Source organism: Cebus imitator, unplaced genomic scaffold (assembly GCF_001604975.1).
Source record: "Cebus imitator isolate Cc_AM_T3 unplaced genomic scaffold, Cebus_imitator-1.0 Scaffold230, whole genome shotgun sequence".
Classification (NCBI taxonomy): domain Eukaryota; kingdom Metazoa; phylum Chordata; class Mammalia; order Primates; family Cebidae; genus Cebus; species Cebus imitator.
In genome coordinates, this window is record NW_016107545.1 from 2760022 (window position 1) to 2780242 (window position 20221).

General features: G+C 36.9%; 1 pseudogene; it reads right to left on the reverse strand.

The window, feature by feature from the left end:
* Positions 1-233: 233 nt before the first annotated feature.
* On the reverse strand, positions 234-617 carry LOC108281705 (annotated as a pseudogene).
* Positions 618-20221: the final 19604 nt, after the last annotated feature.

Consider the following 20221-nt stretch of genomic DNA (forward strand, 5'->3'; position numbering starts at 1 on the left):
AATTAAAGGCCATGGGCCATGGGCTTTCATAAACATGACAAAGGGAAAAAATTTTCCAACTACCTCTATGCAATAAGAAATCTTTCTTTCAAGCACCAAATCAATTTCTTCACCCTTATAATGTATTCTATATAATTTGATAGCTTTCAAATATAATACATTAATAACTAAATATTATAGCAGTCTATTGAATTACATCAATTTCCCATCAACCCACCAAAGTCATTTAATAATTATATTGGCTATTTCCACTGATCGGGGAGAGGCTCTTCCATTAAGTGCTCCCATGGTTTCCACTGCCTCATGTTTCTTGCCAGACTCGGTTCATTTGCAGTGTGAAGAATCACCTCTTGTACTTGACCACCTTGAAGTTGATCTAATTTCTTAACATCTGGTTTCACTTTACCCATAGCCAGCTTCTCCTTTATAATCTGTTCTGTATACTTTCTCCGTGCTGCATTTTTAGGGATTTACTCAAGAACATCAAGAATCTTTGTGAACCACATTCTTAGCCTCTTCCATTTTAGCAGGTCCGGCTGTAGTTGCTTTGCCCCTGTGGACTCCCACATACAGCCGGTCCCACAGGGCTGAGTGGTCTTCTTCAGCATACCCAACATGACAGTGCCCCAATGCATTTTTTACAGAATCAGTTAAAAAAAATTCCTAAAATGCAAAAGGGACCACAAAAGATTCAGATAGCCAAAGCAATCTCAAATAAGAAGCACAAAACTGGAGGCATCACACTTTCTGATTTTACAATATGTTAAAATGCTAGAGCAATTAAAGTGGTTAGTAATGGCATAAAAGCAGACAGGTAGACCAATAGTAAGAACACGGAGCCCAGGAATAAATCCACATATTTACTGTCAACCAATCTTTATCAAATCTTCTACAAACACACAGCGGGAAAAGGATAGTCTGTTCAATAAATGTTGTTAGGAAAATCGGATATCCACATGCAGAAAAATGAAATTGGACCATTATTAAACATCATATACAAAAATAAGTTCAAATGGATTAACTATTAAATGTAAGACTGAAACAAAATAACTATAAGAAAACAGAGAGAAAAGTCTTCTTGGTTTTGGTCTGGGTAAAGATATTTTGGATGTCACATCTAAAGCACAGACTGAAAAAGTAAAACAGAAAAGCAGGATTGCATCAAACTAAAATGCTTCAGTACAGCAAAGGAAACAATCAACAGATTGAAAATGCAATCTATGGAGAGGAAAAAATATTTGCAAACTATACATTTGGTAAAGAGTTAATATCCAAAATATATAATAAACTCAAACAACTTAATGACCANAAAGTAAAACAGAAAAGCAGGATTGCATCAAACTAAAATGCTTCAGTACAGCAAAGGAAACAATCAACAGATTGAAAATGCAATCTATGGAGAGGTAAAAATAATTGGAAACTATACATCTGGTCATGAGTCTATATCCAAAATAAAAAATAAAATAAAACAACTTCATAACCAAAAAAAAAAAAAACAAATTAAAAAGTGAGCAAAGGACCTAAATAAACATTTCTGAAAAGATATATGGTGGATGAATCACGAGGTCAGGAGTTTGAAACCAGCCTGGTCAACGTGATGACACTGTGTCTCTACTAAAAATACAAAAAATTAGCTGGGGGTAGTGGTAGGCACCTGTAATCCCAGCTACTTGGGAGGCTGAGGCAGGAGAATCACTTCAAGCCGGGAGGCGGAAGTTGCAGTGAGCCCAGCTCATGCCACTGCACTCCAGCCTGGGCGACAGAGTGAGACTCCATCTCAAAAATATATATACATACGAATGACCAACAGGCATATAAAAAGGTGCTCAACATCACTCATCATTGGGGACAGGCACATCAAAACCACAGCAAGATACCACCCACAACTGTTAAAATGGCTATTATCAGAAAGACAGAAGACAATTGTGGGCAAGGAGACGGAGAAAAGGAAATTCATGCATGCCGTTGACAGGAATGTAAATTGGTACCGCCATTATGGAAAGCAGTATGAATCTTCTCCTCCCTAAAAATAAAAGTAGTAGATAACCCAGCAATGTCTCTGCTGGGTAGCTATCCGATGAAATTTAAATTGGTATGTTGAAGATAGATATATCTGTACTTCCATGTTCATTCCAGCATTAGTCACAAAATCCAAGATATAGAAAACAATATCTGTTAACAGGAGAACGGATGAAGAAAATGTGATAAACACAAACATGCTCATATATGTGCATGTATCTGTCAATATGCATATATACACACACACAGACAGACACCATACATATACACAATCCTGCTCCACATAACGCCGGTTCAGTCAATGACTAACCACATATACACCGGTGCTCCCATAAGATTATAATGGAGCTAAAAAATTTGTATCACCTAGTGATGTCGCTGTAGTAACATCATAGCACACATTTTTCTCTTTTCTTTTCTTTTTTTTTTTTTTTTGCAAATTTAGCACAGCCTGGCCAGGCTCGGAGGTTTACGCAAGTAATCCCAGCAGTTTGGGAGGCCAAGGTGGGTTGGTCACCCGAGGTCAAGAGTTCGAGACCAGCCTGACCAACATGGTGAAACTGTCTCTACTAAAAAACACAAATATTATCAGTGCATGGTGGTGCATGCTTGTAATCCCAGCTACTCTGGAGGCTGAGGCAGGAGAATCACCTGAACCCAGGAGGCGGAGGTTGCAGTGAGCTGAGACTGAGCCATTGTACTCCAGCCTGGGCAACAAAAGAAACTCCATCTTCAAAAATAATAATGATAATAATTTAGCATAGCCTAAGGATACAGTGTTTATAAACTCCATGGTAGTGTGCATTAATGTCCTAGGCCTTCACATTTACTCACTCACTGACACACCCAGAGCAACTTGTAGTCCTGCAAGATCTATTAATGGAAAGTGTCCTAAGTGTACCATTTTGAAATTTTTTATAGTGTATATTTACTGTATTTTTAAAATATTTAGACACGTTCAGATATGCAAATATTTAGACACGTTCAGATATGCAAATATTTACCATTGTGTTACAACTGCATACAGTATTCAGTAAAGCATCACACTGCACAGATTTGTAGCCTAGGTATATAGTAGACTATACCGTCTAGGTTTGTGTAAGTCCACTCTGCGATGTTTGCACAAGGATGAAATCTTCTAAGGACACACTTCTCAAAATGATCCCCATCATTAAATGATGCATGATTGTATATGTGTGTATATACATACATATGACATATGAATACATAATATATATATATGTGATGAAATATTATGTATGTACATATATAATGGAATAATGTGTGGCCTTTAAAAAGAAGAGAATCTTGTCAGTCGCAACAATATGCATAAACCTAGATGACAATGTTAAGAACACAATATGTTTCTGAAACCATCTATAAAATTTCTGCTCTCCCCTCCAGTAAAATAAGCCAGACATGAAAAGACAAATACTGTGTGACCTCATTGTATGTGGAAAGTGAAATAGTCAAGCTCATAAAAGCAGACAGTAGAATGGTGGCTGCCAGGGGCTGATGATGGATGAAACAGGAAATGGTGGTCAAAGGGAACAAACATGAAGTCATAAGATGAACACATTCTGGGCATCTGCTGTATGGCAATGTAACTATAGTTAATGGTAATAAATTGTATACTTGAAATTTGCAAGATGATGGATCTTAAGTGTTCTCTCAACACACATACACATACACACGAAAGGTGATTGTAAATAAAATGACAGATGTGTTAATTATGGTGATTATTTCATAATGTATTTGTATATCAAAACATCAAGTTGCATAATTTACATTATATTCCTTTGTATCAAGTTGCCCGCATTAATTATATATTTAAATATATATATATACACACATAAATTTGTGAGACAAAGTCTCACTCTGTCGCCCAGGCTGGACTGCAGTGGCACAATCTCAGCTCACTTGCACCTCCACCTCTTGGGTTCAAGCGATTCTCCTGCCTCAGCCTCCCAAGTAGCTGAGGTTACAGGTGCCTGCCACCACACTCAGCTAATTTAAATATATAATTTTATTTGCCAGTTATATCTTAATAAATCTGGAAAAACTTTTCTGCATAATAGAGGCACATAGTCAATGTAATTATAAATCTTTTTAATAAAGCACAATAATGTGGCATAAACCTTTGAATTTTAATAAATATATACACATATATATGTATATATTTAGTAAAAAATATATATAAATATATACACATATATATGTGTGTATATATTTAGTAAATATATATATATACACACACACATAGTTTCAGTACTGAAGAGGATTTTAGAGATCTCTCATTTCCTGTGAAGGTAAACTGAGGTCCAGCAGCATGAATTGGCCTGACAAGAAACTCACACATCCCACTCCCTGAATTACAATCTAATATTATTGCTAGTACTTCAGGATAGTCTTGAGTGATCCTAAGCAGACATTGGGAGTAATTCAGGGAGCGTGAATTTACCACTCCCTGTTTTCATGGTATTTGACACCCCACTTAAAATGCATTTGAGATCTGGAGTCTCTGACAATGACTGCTTCCCATAGCAAGTGAGCTGTGCCGAAGAGGAGGAAGTAGAAATTTTCTAGGTATTTTCAGAAGCGTACTCCATCAGTAACTTTGTCATATTCTGCCTCTACTTCCAGTGGTAAATTTCAGTACGCTTACTTAGATGTCACTGTGTTTTAACCTAGAGTCTTTCTGGAACAAAGGAACCGTATGATGCATATGGGGTTTAGAGAAGGGAGTAATGAGGCAAAAATAACAGATTTAAGTCATTTGGCTGAAAGTGAAAATATGTTATTTCAGATATTAAGTCTCTAGACCTTTCCCTGGTGCCCAGAATTCATGTTCTCACAGTTGGAAATATCAAAAAAAGAAAATAGGACATTTATCTTAAGATTTTTCAGAACAAACACAAACTAGGCAAATATTGTGGTTGTCTCAATTTACTTTGCTAAAATATTCATCCAAATTTAATTAGTTTGTCTCCTGTGTATCTTTGAATGTAGCTGTATCACCATGAGGGCTTGGGCATTCTGATTAGAAAATTAATCATCCCGAATTTAAACATGGCCCTTTTAAAAGCTCCTCATCCCACCAGACTAAATCACCAAGCTAACAGTCACACTGCTTTCTAGCATTTCCTTTGATGCTGGATTCAAATGTATTCTCATCTTTATAATAATTATGTGTTTCATGCAAAGTCTTCAAAACTGAAACGATGGAATTTTTTTTTTCACTTCAGCCCATGACTGCATTCTCGACATGAGTTCTGCCTTTGAATACATATTTAAAATATTCTGGCTGGGCATGGTGGCTCATGCCTGGATTCCCAGCAGTTTGGAAGATCGAAACAGGAGCATTACTTGAGCCTAGGAGTTCAAGACCGGCCTGGGCAACTCTTTCTAAAACAGTAAAAATTAGCCAGGCATGGTGGCTTGTGCCTGCAGTTCCAGCTACTCAGGAGGCTGAGGTGGGAGGCTCACTTGAGCCTGGGAGGTCGAGGCTGCAGTGAAGTGGTTCATGACCACACCACTGCACCACTCCAGCCTGGGTGACCTCTTCTCTGAAAACAACAACAACAACAACACAACAACAAAATTCCTTTCGTAGCATTCATTTCAGTTGTTTCTATGGAACTTGAATATTTTCTACACTTCAAGTGACAAATCATGAGTGTGTGTGTGTGTGTGTGTGTGTGTACAAATATATACAAATATAGTATACGTACACACACACACACATGCACTCATAAATAGGAGGAGCTTGGAGAGTCAGGAACACCCAGTGGAAAGGCTTAAGCACGTTTACCCTGTCTTTCCTGCATTCTTTAGCCATGAATGGCATTGGTTACAGACATATGAAAGAGCTCTGACTCTCAGTATCTCCCCAGTCATGTTCTCAGTATCTCCCAGTCATGTTTATCCACCCAATAGGCCTTCAAATATAATGGAGGCCTATTCTATTGCTTAATTTTTCAAAAGGATTACTATGATAACATGGTACAATTGAAAAAATACAGTCTTTTTATAAATATGCTGCTACAAATACACAGTTTAAAGGTCCAAAAATATTACAGATCTCCCCAAAGTAAAACTAGATGGTTGATTGCTTCATTTCAAAAAATTATTAAAAAGAATGTGTTTTTAAAAGTGTTTCTAGGCCTTCCAACCTACATAGCAATAGCTGAGGAGTTTCTGATATCCTACTTTCTCTAACTATGAGAATAATGAGAATAAGCCAATATGATAATGATTTAAGCCTATGGAGTCTTTAATTTGTGACAAACTATTCACATGAATGATCTAACTAAATAAATACTGAAAATAGTCCTGAAAGATAAATACCTCATCTCTACTTTAAAAATTAGAAAACTGAGGTAACCTGTTAAATGCCGTAAATGCTGTCCTATGTTAGAAAACCCTGATATTGATTCAGGTGATCTGAGATTGGCAGATCCCCTGATGTCTCCACTTGGACACTTTCTGCTCCATTGGTTTTAATGCTGTATACCATGTTTTACAAGCATGTATTATGTAAACATTATAAAACCTAATCAGGTATGGTAGAAAACCCCAGTAGGATAGCATATTAAGTTTACACAAGAAGTTTAAAACGTACCTTATCTACCCTATCTTAGATCTATATAGTATATATTCCCCTCCATCAACAAACTAGACATTTCAAGAGAGAAGAGAGTAAATACTCATTTAGCTGGGGGGACAGGGGTTATGTTTTTTGGTCACATCAGCAATTTAGTATTTTGTTTCTATATAGCTCTCCTTGTAGCAATCCTAGACACGGTTACTGTGGGCAAAAAGCAATACTCACAACTCCTTCCTTATTTGGAAATTTCTGGACTTCTCTGCCAAAGTCAGATCCATCAATCCTTTTATACAGCTAATTCTTCTTCTTTCAGCGCATGTCTCACCCATGTTTGCAGGTCAACAGCAGTTAGAAAGAACACATTTGATGTGGTCATGACGTAGGTAATTAAGCAAGAGAGAAAATAAATAGGAAATATAGCCATTGCTTTTGATGAGGCAATAACTATGTAACTAAAGTCACTAATTCTTCAAGAATATTCATTACACACAACTACCAAGTTTTTTAGAGGATACATTTTTTTCTTTTCGTTTGAGATATACCAAAATTGTTTTTATAAAGTAATCAGTCATTGTAGCCATAATGCCATATGTAATATGAGAAAGAAATAGACTTTATAGTTTTATACTCCTATATGTTTGAAGATTGTTTATTATGGAAGGCCATCTTACTTGCCTTGACCAAATACATTGTACATGCTGTCTAATGTCCGTTCACATGTACGTCATGTTATTGACCTGACTCTGAGAGATCTTGAAACTTACCCCTTTTTCAGGCTTTTCTTTCAGTTGGGTTCAACAAACTTTTTTACTATCATATATCTGGAAACTTACGGATAGAAACCAAAAAATGGTCATCACATACTTAATGTTAGAAAGTACATATTTTAATATGTAGATGTTTGCCATAGGTTACAAAGTTTCATTAAGGATGAATACACTTTGGAGCTCTAAATATGGCACGGTGACTATAATTAACAACGCTGTATGGTATTGCATATTTGAAGGTTGCTAAGAGAGTAGACCTTCAGTGCTTTCGCCACACATACATACGCACTCGCAAAAGTAACTATGTGATGTCTATATGTTAATTAGCTTGACTACTGTAATAATTTCACAATGATCATGTTTACTCACTGTATATCAAAACACCACATTGTACACCTTAAACATATAAAACTTTTATTTTTTAATTATACTTCAGTAAACCTTGGAAAAATAAATGAAATAAACCTTCTTTGGTTCCAAAAAAGCAACCATGTAAAATAGGTACCATTAGAACTTTTTGTTAAAAGTAAACGATATTAATGAATAGCATACATACCCCAAAGTGCTCAAAGCATAAGTATTCAGGTGCATTTAATGTAAGGGAATAAGCTAAATATGTCAGATTGGATTTTAAAACTGTATGCTACTTATACGAGGTATACATTTAAAATTAGAACACAAAAAGTATGAAAGTCATAGGATGAAAAAGGATATAACACAAATTCAAATATACAGCTTATTAATATCTGAACAAGTAGTAAATTAAAAAATATTATTACAATTAGAAAATTACTTTTATAATGAGAAAGCATCAATCCACCAGGAAAAAAATAATTATTCTCAACTTCTATGTGCCTAGCAGTGTAGCCTTAACATATATAAAGCAAAAATTAACATAAAGAAAAGGAAAAATAGGCAATAGAGTTTAATACACTGAGAGATATAACAATTCAAAAGTTGTGTGCATCTAATAACATAACTTCAAAATACATAAACCAGAAATTAACAGAAATAAAGTATATATAAGCAATTGCACACTTGTAGATTACATATTTATATGCCCTTTTTTTGGGGAAGGAACAGAGTTCACATGCCTCAAAGGTGGTTGCTTTGGGATTTGAGATGAGTTTAATCAAAACCCAGACATGTCCCAACCACATTTGCCTCCTTCTTCCCAGGCCTCCCTTCCTGGCTTTTTAATCTTCACTTACTTCTATATTTGGTTTTCTCAATGTTAAGTTCATGATTTTGAGGAAAGAATTAGTGATACTCTATCTTTGTCATTCCAGAAACACATGTGTGATACCTTCACGTCATAAGTATTCAATAAATATTTGAGAAGCAAATAACACTAGTGTTTCATGCCAATAACGTGTTGTGGTGAGAGAATCAGTATTTTTGGTTTTAAACATTGCAGATATGGTCCTTTGGTAAAAATTTTCGCTTTTATTTTATAGTGAGATGAAATATGCCACACTTGGGGAGAGATGTTTGGGCATTCTGGGCTGGAGTCTGTGCAAATGCTTGAATAGCTAATCACTTCTTTTGCATTCGTTATTTTTCCAAATGAATGAATGTTTAACTTAACCCATTATCCTTCATTTTGCCATCCACCATTGTTAAGAGTGTCTTGAATGATTTCAGTGTACATATAGAAGAAAGGAAAATTACTACTTTTAGAGCCAAACTCTGTGTGTGTGTGTGCGTGTGTGTGTGTGTGTGTGTGTGTGTGTGTGCCTAAGAAATATATCCAGTTTTATAGACAAATTGTCAGTCTGAATATTGGCATTTTTATCTTTTCAGATGTCTGGTTCCTACATTGCTCACCAAATAACTTTGCACTAGTTAAGTCATCCTCAATAATGGTTTCTTTACATTAAAATAAATATTGCAAACTATTTGTTCTGACCAATAAGTTCTTCTGTGTATCATATTTGTCAATTTTTATGCAAACATGTATTTATATTGTCAGTCTACAGCGCTTCACATTACTGAGAAACATACGATAATTCTTTATGATATAGTAATTTTCATTTTTCAAGAACTGAAAGATAAAAGAAAGAGAATGCACAATTACATTGAATGTTGCTTGCCATTAATACATTCTGAAATCCTTCAGCGGAGAATAATAGCTATTCAAATTTAAGCAAGCAGATCACACACTACAAAGCTATTTTCAGAAAGATTGAAAATGTTTGCACTTTTATCAACAAAGAAAGATATAAAACAAGATAAGGGCATATTGAAGGATTCTTCTAATATCCTCCCATGAAAAAACATGAGAATATCAGAAGAAACATATACAGCCAATTTCATTAACTTATTCATTTCATACTTAAAAAAAGTTTTAAAAAAATGGGGTGGTTTGTAGGTGGTACAGTCAAGTAGCTATAAACATTTTTTTCTCTTTGTATAGACTTCCAGAATGTGCCTGTAGACAATCAAATTTTTAGCAGGTAATTTATGATAGTCAGTTATATTTAGATTCTGTCCAAATTGATATTCTTGAAAGAAAGAAAATACACAAATATTATAACGGAAGAAAATTATCACAAGCTGAAAGATTTTATAGGATGAAATTTTAGGCATTAGTTATGGAATTGGGTACAATTTTATGATATGTGAGAAGCAAATGCTTTTCGTCTTTGAGCATTGATAATGGTAGGAGAGTTTCTATTTATTAAATAGGTGTGATATATTAAGAACACGACTCAGACATTCTACACCTAATACATAATCTTTGTAACAACTCTATGAGATAACTGTATTCCTATTATAATAATGTGGAAATTGAGCTTCAAAAACACTGCCACTGCCCCTAGTTATGCAGAGGGCCCTTAAAAGACCTGAATTTTTACTTGGGTCTCATTTAATCTGAAACAATTTCCCTTTTGAAATGTCCATCTGGCTAGCTTTCTTCAGGTCCCTGCTGAACTATCACTTTATTAAAGAAGACATTTAACAAAAAACATGTGAGGAAATTTGTCACCTGTTTCCAGTCCCTTAGCACCTACCTTATCAGATCCATTGGGTGTGTATGTGTCTTTACGTTAGCTGTCTGTGCCATGCACCCTAGTTGTTAGCTCCACAGGAGTGAGGCTTTGTTTTGTTTTCTTCTCTGTCCCCAGCATGCAGAAGAGAATATGGACTACCACACGCTTTCAAAACATGCATGAGGAATGAAAGGATGAGTGAATGAATGCATTCAAGGTACTGTGCTCTTAAATCCTCTGCTAAATTGTCTGCATGTAATTTCTCCAACTGTTAGGTGAAAAATTGTACAATGGGTCACCATGACCCTTGTCAAAAGGCCTCTCCCCACCTCAGTTTCTTTATGTGTAAGACAGAGATAAAGATCTACCTTATAAAAGTTGTTATAGGGCTTAAAATAATTTAATAGCTGTCAGCGATTTGTTAAATATAAAGTATCATGGAAATTCTAGTGAGTTTACTCTTGTTGTTCACTTTTAAAATAAGATGATCACTCCTGGTTCTGTTCCAGAACCAAAAAAAAATTAAGTTACTGTCACAGGCTGGAGACAAGTATGTATTGGCCAGTTCTTAGCATGAGTAATGAGGCTGTACTGCAGTATTTGTTTTATTTATCTACACTGATTGCCAGGTACAGCTGAACTTCCCATGACTGTCCTCTTTGCTACATACCTGCTGTTTTCTTCCCTGTTCTGCTCTCCATCCTTCATCCTGCCCTTTTCTTTAGATAACAACAAGGAAGCTGACCTCTTTGGACTCTGAGCTTCCTTACCTGCCGCCTTCTAGCTGTGTTCAGCCAATGGGAGAGTTTTGGAGCTCAGAAGACAGAGAAGTCAAAGTATTTTATTCTCTCTAATTCCTCCCTGTCAGGCCACAGCTTGGAGGTGCCTGCCTTCCTCTGCCAAGGCCGCAACCCCCAATGAGGTTCTTACTGTGTTCTAGGAATAGCTTCCTCTTCGTTTCTGTTTTGAGCAGCAACAGCTTCCCCCATTGGGTAGATCTCGGAGGTTTCATCATACCTTGTTGCTTCCCCTGATTCTACCAACAACTGTTTAAGGAATTCCTGCACATGAAAATTTCTGCTTCCCCATTTGAGTGTGACCCACAGTCCCCACGATACATTGCATGGTGGACAATTAAGCTGGCACTTGCATATTGATTACTTCATACCACAGGATTGTAGGTGCTTAGGTGCTTTGGAAAAGATAAGGATTTTGTCGAAGAGAACACTAAAGCCCTTGGATGATAATTTGAAGTCACACAGCATGTAAGTAGCATAACTGGGATGTGACCTGAGACGATTTAGCTTCAATAATAGATAGCAGTTTGCCACTTTAAAAATCTTAAATGAGGACCACTTAGACTAGTGACTTTTCCAATTACAAAGCCAGTGGTGTTGAGGGACTGTGCTAAAGAAAGAAAAAAACTTCTCTTTCCAAGTCTACAAGGGGCATGGTTTCAAAAGCAAGAGTGTCCCAGCGCCATGCCTCCATCCATGCCCCCGTCTGGGAAAGTAAAGTTGTTTGTCTAGGTTTCCTGCCCACGGGCTCAAAAAAACCCACTGAAAGCTCTGAGAGGAGGGGGCTTTATTGTGCCCCAGGCAGCCAGTCCTGAATCAGAGTCAAAAATCAATCACTCCAGAGGAAGCTTGGAAGAACTCCTCTCATTAGACGAAAACATGAATGAGGTGGGAATAATTATTCCAGGTGGGAATAACTTAAAACTCCACTGTTTCTTACCTATGCAGACTCCTCCTCTGGATCCCCTCCCATGGCAGTGCCTGGGAGCTATCTCTCCTTCTCTCTCTCTGCCTAATAAATAGCTCTCTGTAAACTCTCTGCCTAATAAATCACTTTCTGCAAAACTCTTTGGGCCCACAATCTTTATTCAAACGGTAAGCTCTCCGGGGACACTTATCCCATTCTTGGGGTAAGAGAGGCCAAGGACCTGGGCACATTGGGGAAAACATTGGAATGGGAAGGGAGCCGAGTAAGCCCCCCTCCTGATTCAGGAACTGGGAGAGTCTTTGGGATGCCCCCGCAGCCCTACTGCCGTCGCCCAGCGACAGTGTTTATTACCAGATTTGCTGTTCATTAACCACCATTCACCGTGAGAAGTGGTTATTTGAGGTCCTTAGCTGAGCTCTCCAGTCACCCAATGATCCTTAATGGAACAGAAAAGTTAGTTTTTTGGGGCCCCAGCTAATTCGTGCTTGTTAATGTATAATTAGTGTGCAATATCTTACTTTCTTTTATTGAGACAGTGCAAAACCAGAATAAGAAGGGATAATTTATGCATAATCAAAGATGATTACACATCTTGTTTTGCAAATTAATGGGGATAATAAATTTTCAAAGCCATTTTTACACCTAAGCCTTCTTACACTTCAAAATAAGAGCAGCAGAAAACAAGGTTGGTAAGAGTGGTATACTGAAAGCCAACTCATACAGTTTCCAAGAATTTTATGAGCTTTTTGTTAAATACAACTGCTATTAAACAATGTAAAACCAAATAATGCTCCAATTCCTGCAACTGTTCCCCAAAAAAGTGCTCTGCCACGAACAATGCTGAATTGAAGGAGTTTCAGCATGATGAATATAAGTTATATGAATGTTAAAAACAGTGTAAAAGTACCTCACTTATCCTATTTAATGCCAATAAATGTAACGTGAAGAACAGACTGGAGATGCAATCCCATTAAAAAAGAAATTATTTTTGGGTGATGAGAAGAGGGAAAGAATCAGGAAAAATAACTAATGGGTACTAGGCTTAATACGTGAGTGATGAAATAATCTGTACATCAAACCCCCATGATACATGTTTACCTATGTAACAAATCCATATACCCTGCACATATATCCTTGAACTGAAAAGTTAAAATAAAAAAAAAAGAAACTACTTTGTATCTACTGAGATAGAAGTTCAGCCAAAATCAATGAAACTATCATCTGAATATCAATTAATGATATGGAATTTACAATAAACATTATATTTTTATTATAAATTGTGTTTTACCCATTATTTATATCAGTACAACTTATTATATATATTATATATACACATACATATGCATTTTATTGCTGTTAAACATGTACAAGTAAACCACAATATCTCTGGTATGAGTGTATATTCATATTTATTATATCCCAATGCTATCTGTATTCTGCATACAGTGTTACAGATTCTTGGAGTAGAAGAATTCACACTCACACACAATACAAGGAGAGTATTCAATAAAATACTCTCCAATTGTCAGTTTGTACTTTTTTAATAAATGTAAGTTATTAAATATTATGCTATAAATCAAAATTGTTATAATAACTTGATTGGATTTCATTTGCTTAGGGTTCACAGTAATTTTAAGAGATAATTAAGTGTTAATTTAGAGATTATTAAGTGTTAATTCTTCTAAGCTTTTATGTGTCTTATCCCATTTAATCCCTGCGATTGTTTTCCTCAGGTGGTTTGGGCTTCCTCACAGCATGGTATATGGGTTCCCAGGGTGAGTATCATGATAGAGTCAAGCCAGGTAGAAACTGCATAGCTTTGGAATGATAATAGTCTCAACGTTTTGATTGGAAAACTTGTGGGACCAGAAATATTTCTCTGTCAATCTTGAAAAGTACTATCTACTTTACCAATATAATTTGTTTTTTGTTTGTTTTGTTTTGTTTTGTGGTATTCTTGCTGTCTAAGTGTTCATATATTTTTTATCTTTCTTGGTCTGTGCAGAGAAGCAATCATGTTGAGTTAGATTGGTTGATCTCTCCCTGTGACTTCTTTTTCTCTCATTTAAAAAAATTGAGCTTAACTCTTATGTTTCTTGTTTATATCAGGAAATGCTGAGTGTGTAAGACTTACAAGCATGGACTCTGGAATGAGGTATCCCAATGGTCAGATCTCATCTTTGCCAATTATTAACTGTACAAACTTGAGCAAGTTTACGTCACTTGCCTGTGCTTTGGTTTTGTCAACTGCAAGATGAGGATCTCTCTTTGTCCTCTGCAAAGGGAATTGCTCTTTTTAACCAGTTTAAGTTTTTAGCAATTCTAGTTCATGCAGCCGTTCCTCAACTTAAGCTTCTGGAAGCTCTATTATGTCATCTAGGAATTAGATTTTCAATCCACCCTCAATTTTGTTTATGATTTAAAGATATTTATCACTGAGGTTGAATGTTTTTTTAATTTTTTGCATGAAATTCATCCATAGAACATGTATTTGAAAGAAATAACTTTTATTATGTTCCATTGTTGAGTTATGTGGTGTTCCAAAAATGGAACACTAGGCAAAACCACTGCTAAATTGTACATAATGTATAAAATCATGTTTCTTGCCTCAGGGAATGGTGACACCTGCTATTCAGTGTGTATTTAACAGAACACTTCACATGTAAGGCAACATCACATTTTTCACTTCGAAAAGTGGTGTTCTTATGACATTTAGCAGACCACGTTTGCTTTCCCTATTTGACTATCTCATGATTTATGCCATCATAATGTAAGCCAAAGTCTGAGAAGATCTTTCTTTTCAGCCAGGTTCTGGAGGGCGAACATGGGTCTCCAGATAATGGCATACCACACGTCAATGAAACTCCAGAAAATCTACTGGCTTCTCCTCACATGTTTTGTACAATTGCCAAACACTTTGTAAGACCAATTTGAAACAGAACAAAAGCGGGCTTGAGTGCCATTCCTTTCCACTGGCGGATGCCCAATACTTACCAATGTTTTCATGAGCTCTGTCTACACCCCCCATGCACCGGTTATACACTTTGATCATGTTTGGCTGCTGAACTTGGGTCTTCTCTTTCAGTTTCTGGGAATAACGACTGACAAGACACAGGGGATGGATTCCAGCACCAGAAGAGCCAACAGTGACAACACTGTTATCATTCCACCTGCAGACAAGACTGCCTTTGCCATCAATGCGATAATCGGATGTGCCGTTTTCTTTTTTATTCCAATCGAGCTTTGTCAATGTGATCCTTTCTCACTGTACCTGTTGCCCAATGTCCCATGGAACTGAGCTTATCAAGAAGGGCAATACTGGTGAAAAAGTTATTGAATACAAAATGGTATTGTCCAGGGTGTGCCTCTGTAAGTGCCTCACTAAACTGAAGGACAAGTGATGCACCAACACCGTATTCTTCATGTTTAGTATTTGAGTTTTTACCCTGATATGGCTGAAACCAGCAAATATAGCCCAGACATGAGATACCACACCAAAACTTACAGCAAAACAGAATGGGCTTTCCCCGAATAAACTGTACCCGTGATGACCAAAATAAGGAACCACGGATTCATCAAAGCAGAAATATCTTTCATTTGGAACAAATTTCATACATCTCTCACTGAATTTGCTTATGAGATGTTGCAACTTGGAAAACTTGTCCATTGGATCCATATTTGCTAGTTAGAAAATATAGTTTCAAAGTGGTCACTTCTCTTGGAGCACTAACGAGTACATTATGAGCATCTGTTCTTTTTTTCCCAAAATATGCACCTTCTACTAACTGGGATGTAACCAGTAAGAAAAAAAAATCCCCAGGAAACATTTGAATTTGGAGCCAGTCAAGCCGAGATGTACACCCTTACTTTGAGCATGTACGTTGGAATACCTGACGATGAGTTCAGCAACCTCATCATCAAGAAAAAGCTCAAGAATTTCTGAGAGTTTTTATTTTTGGTGAAGAAATCGTTTGGTGGTTCTGTAACTCTAGCTGTTATGAAGTGTGCAGTTAGGTCAGCTTTTTTCCATCTGCAAATAATTTTTGTTACTTTCCTCCTCCTTGATGGTGGAGGTTGCTGTGCAGTAGAGGTAGATGGAACTTTGTGAGGAGAGTCATCTTTAGGTGCATCTGATGGATCATGTGCGTCAGACTTAGCATCAGAGCCATCTTGAATAAGATATATAGTGGCGTGCATCAAAGAACCTGGCAGATTTTGTTCCCCTTCTTCACCTCCTGAGTCCTCAACAGAAACTGGTGCTGCATCGTTTTCAGGTGGTTGTATCACTATAGCACTTGAGTCTATGCTGTCATCTGTCTCTAAAACATCAGTTATTTCATGTAGCTTGGAGTTTGAGGCATCTTGGGACTAAAACAGAAAAATAGGTATTTTTAGTGCTAGTGGTAGTGGTTTTGTCAAGCGTTCCAAAAATGGAACATTAAAAAATGTCAACCCCATAACTAATGCAACAATAATCATTTCGCTATTTTCTTTTTATAGTACAATAGTATAACTAGTAGAGAAGTAATAAAATATATTCCTAGTATACTGTGTAATGCAGGAAAGTTATATGTATGTGTCTTTGGATACTTCCTCAAAAATGTCTCCAAAAACAAACATCACTTTTTGACAAGCTCCCAGCACACCAGTTATCTGTAGCAGTGACTAATGCTGTGCACCATGTGATGACATGTATCCTCAGGAGAGAGACGTGTGTGAAAAATCAAACCTTGGTGATGACCTTGAGGAGTAGGATAACACCAACATGTTTAGCGTTCCAGTAATGGAACACTAGGCATAAAAGGAGTAAAGTACAATTAAAAAGTCACCAATTTTCCCAATATTTTTCTATGGTAATTCATTGAAAAAGTGGTCCTTTCACACGGCTCTACAGTTTTGGCTTTGTCATAAATAAAGTAACCACTGGCTGATTTATCCATCTCTGTACCTCCCTGTCTTTCAATCTTGTTAATTTTATACAAAAGTAACTTTGTTATTTGTGGCCTTTCACAAAAGTTTTAGGATCAGCTTGTCATTTGATCCTTTGCCAAGAATTTGGAAATATCGTTTTGTCAATTTCTGACACACACAGTCACACACCTTGCTTATTTTTATTAGAGTAGAACTGAATCTATATATCACATGAGAAGAACTGACATTTTTATGATGTTGAGCCATCCAATTTATATGCATAATATATTTTCTGTTTATTTAGGTCTTCTCTTGTTTTTCTAATAAAGTAGTGGTAAAGCTTTCTGTATAGACCTGTCCCAAAGTTTTACTCCAAAAATTTATTCCTAGGTATGTGATGTAGTTTCATCTTTGTTTTCTTTAACTTTCCAAGGTTTTGTTCTTAAAATATAGAAATTTAATTGCTTTTGTATGTGAATATTAACCAAAGTCTTGCATATGTTTTTTTGTTGTTGTTGTTATTTTTATTTTTATTTTTTTGAGACAGAGTCTCTCGCAGTTGCCCAAGCTGGAGTGTAATGACATGATCTTGGCTCACTGAAACCTCCACCTCTGGACTTGAGTGCTTCTCCTGCCTCAGCCTCCTGAGTAGCTAAGACTACAGGCAGGCACCACCAAGCCCAGCTAATTTTTGTATTTTTAGTAGAGACGGGGTTTCACCGTGTTGGCCAGGCTGGTCTCGAACACCTGGCCTCAAATGATCTGCCTGCCTCAGCTTCCCAAAGTGCTGGGATTCTAGGTGTAAGCCACTGTGCCCAGCCTTGCATATGTTTTTAATATTTTATCTGAATATACATCTGTTAATAACTACAATATAATGTTTAAGTGTTCATTTCTGATAACTTTTATTTGGTTGGTGTTTCCAATATTTAAATGAAGCAGTAATAACTTTCACACTTGTAATAGCTCCAATCTTAAAAGAATAATTTCCTACTTTTCGTTATTAAAAGTATAATGTTTGGTTAAGTTTTTAAAAACATTTTCTCTAATAAATAAATTTTCCAATCATCAGAACATCTTAGCGAGTGCATTTTAAATATCAAATCATTTGTTTGAATTTTTTTCTAATATTTTGGTTTCAAGGGCTTTTCTTGTGGTCCTCAGAGAAAAAAGTAATGACTCTTCAGCATTATATTCCTGAGAGTACTGTTTTTTTATGATCTCTCTCTCTCTTTTTTTTCTTTTGATATAGAGTCTCACTCCATTGCCTAGGCTGGACTGTAACAGCGTGATTTTGGCTCACTGCAACCTCCACCTCCTGGACTCAGGTGATTCTCCTGCCTCAGCCTCCCAAGCAGCTGGGATTGCAGGCGCCCACCACCATGCCTGGCTAGTTTTTGTAATTTTTACTAGAGATTGAGTTTCACCATGTTGGCCAGGCTGGTCTTGAACTCCTGACCTCAAGTGATCTGCCTGCCTCATTCTTTCAAAGTGCTAGGATTACAGGCATGAACCACCATGTCTGGCTTATAATCTTTTATTTTGCATTCCCTGCTTAAAGATTGCCTTACTTAAGGCAATATTTTTTTCTTTATAAAACGTTTACATTTTGTGTAGAGCACCAACTAATATTTAGTTAACAGGACTTCTGGGATGGCAACACGAGGAGTTCCATGGAGGAAGAAAGAGCACTGAGGTGAAAACTACTTACAAAGCAGCTGTGGAGAGCCCCTCGCAATTGTCTCAACAGCATACAGCCAAGGAAGAAATATGTGTTCTAGAAAGCATACCAAATAGCAAGAGTCTGAGGCACTCAGGACGTGATCCACCTCTCTTCCCTGAGTTCAGCAGATGGAAGCTCAACTCCAGAGATATGGCGAAAGAAGACAGGGTTCCCCTTTCCTCAGCTCCCAACAGAGGAATATTGTCTCACTGGGAGGTACAGATCACCAACAGTTCATGTCTCCTCAAACTCCAAGTTGAGGCTAAATTGCTGGTGAGTACAACTGAGAGGTCAGAGGATCATTTCCTCAGCCTGGCCTTCCCTCTTAAGATAAAAGCTTTATCTCAGGCATCTCAGGCTGACTTGAAAAGCATGTCCCAGATGACCTGAAGGATTCTGGCAATGCTGGGAGAGACAAGCCTAGAAAAGCACATTCTACTCAGTAGCTGTAGTGGTAGCTCAGAGATTGTGCCAAGGAAGAATGGAAGTGTGTAAAAACAGAGAGCCCTGATTCTTTTCCCAAAAGAGCTGTGTGTATTTGAAAAAGAATATGGGGAAGCTCACATCTAAGGGCTTAAAAACAATGGAAATTTTGGTGATATGCAAATAATAAACTGGTGGTTCCTCATAATTAAGAAAAACATGCTAAAACACAAGCCAATTAGTTTACTTATGAAAACCAGATAATGTGACTGCTATGAATAACCCGTATGTTGAGGTCAAAGAAACCTCAAACAATGACCTCAAAAACTACACTTTGCCCAAATTTAATTGTATCAGACTGTGGGGCAATATATGATCCAGGGCATTCTAGAAAATAACAGCATAATCAGTTCAGCAGTTAGTGGAGCCTAATAATTGGATGTGAACGAAATGAGGCAGACAGGTTAACAGAGAGATCAAGAAAGCGTTCAAAGAGAACCTAGTTTAAACAACAGTAATCCAGTGCTTACCCTGTCCATGTCTGAGGCTGTGCCCTCTGAGGCATGAGCACAAAAGCCTTCGCTGGGGAAAGTAGACTTCACAAAGTAGGTTAGCCAATACTTAAATAAGCAAACAATAAGCAAAACAAGTCCCGGAGAGGGGAGAGGGAAATCTGTATCCAGAGTGACTACACATATTCTTTAAAATGTCCAGGTTTTCACAACAACTAAAACAAATGATATGACACTTGGAACAAGAAAGTGTGACTCATCCATAGGGGTAAAGAAAGGTATACAAGAGAAATCTCCTGTGAAAGGATCCAGATGTCAAATTTAACAGACAGATTTAAATATGTTCAAACCGCTAATGAGAAATGAGCATTAGGACAAATACCTAATGCACGCAGGGCTTAAAACCTAGATGATGGGTTGATAGGTGCAGCAAACCACCACGGCACACGTATACTTGTGTAACAAACCCGCGCATTCAGCGCATGTATCCCAGAAGTTAAAGTTAAAAAAAAAAAAAGGTAAAATGAAAATAAAACCAAAAG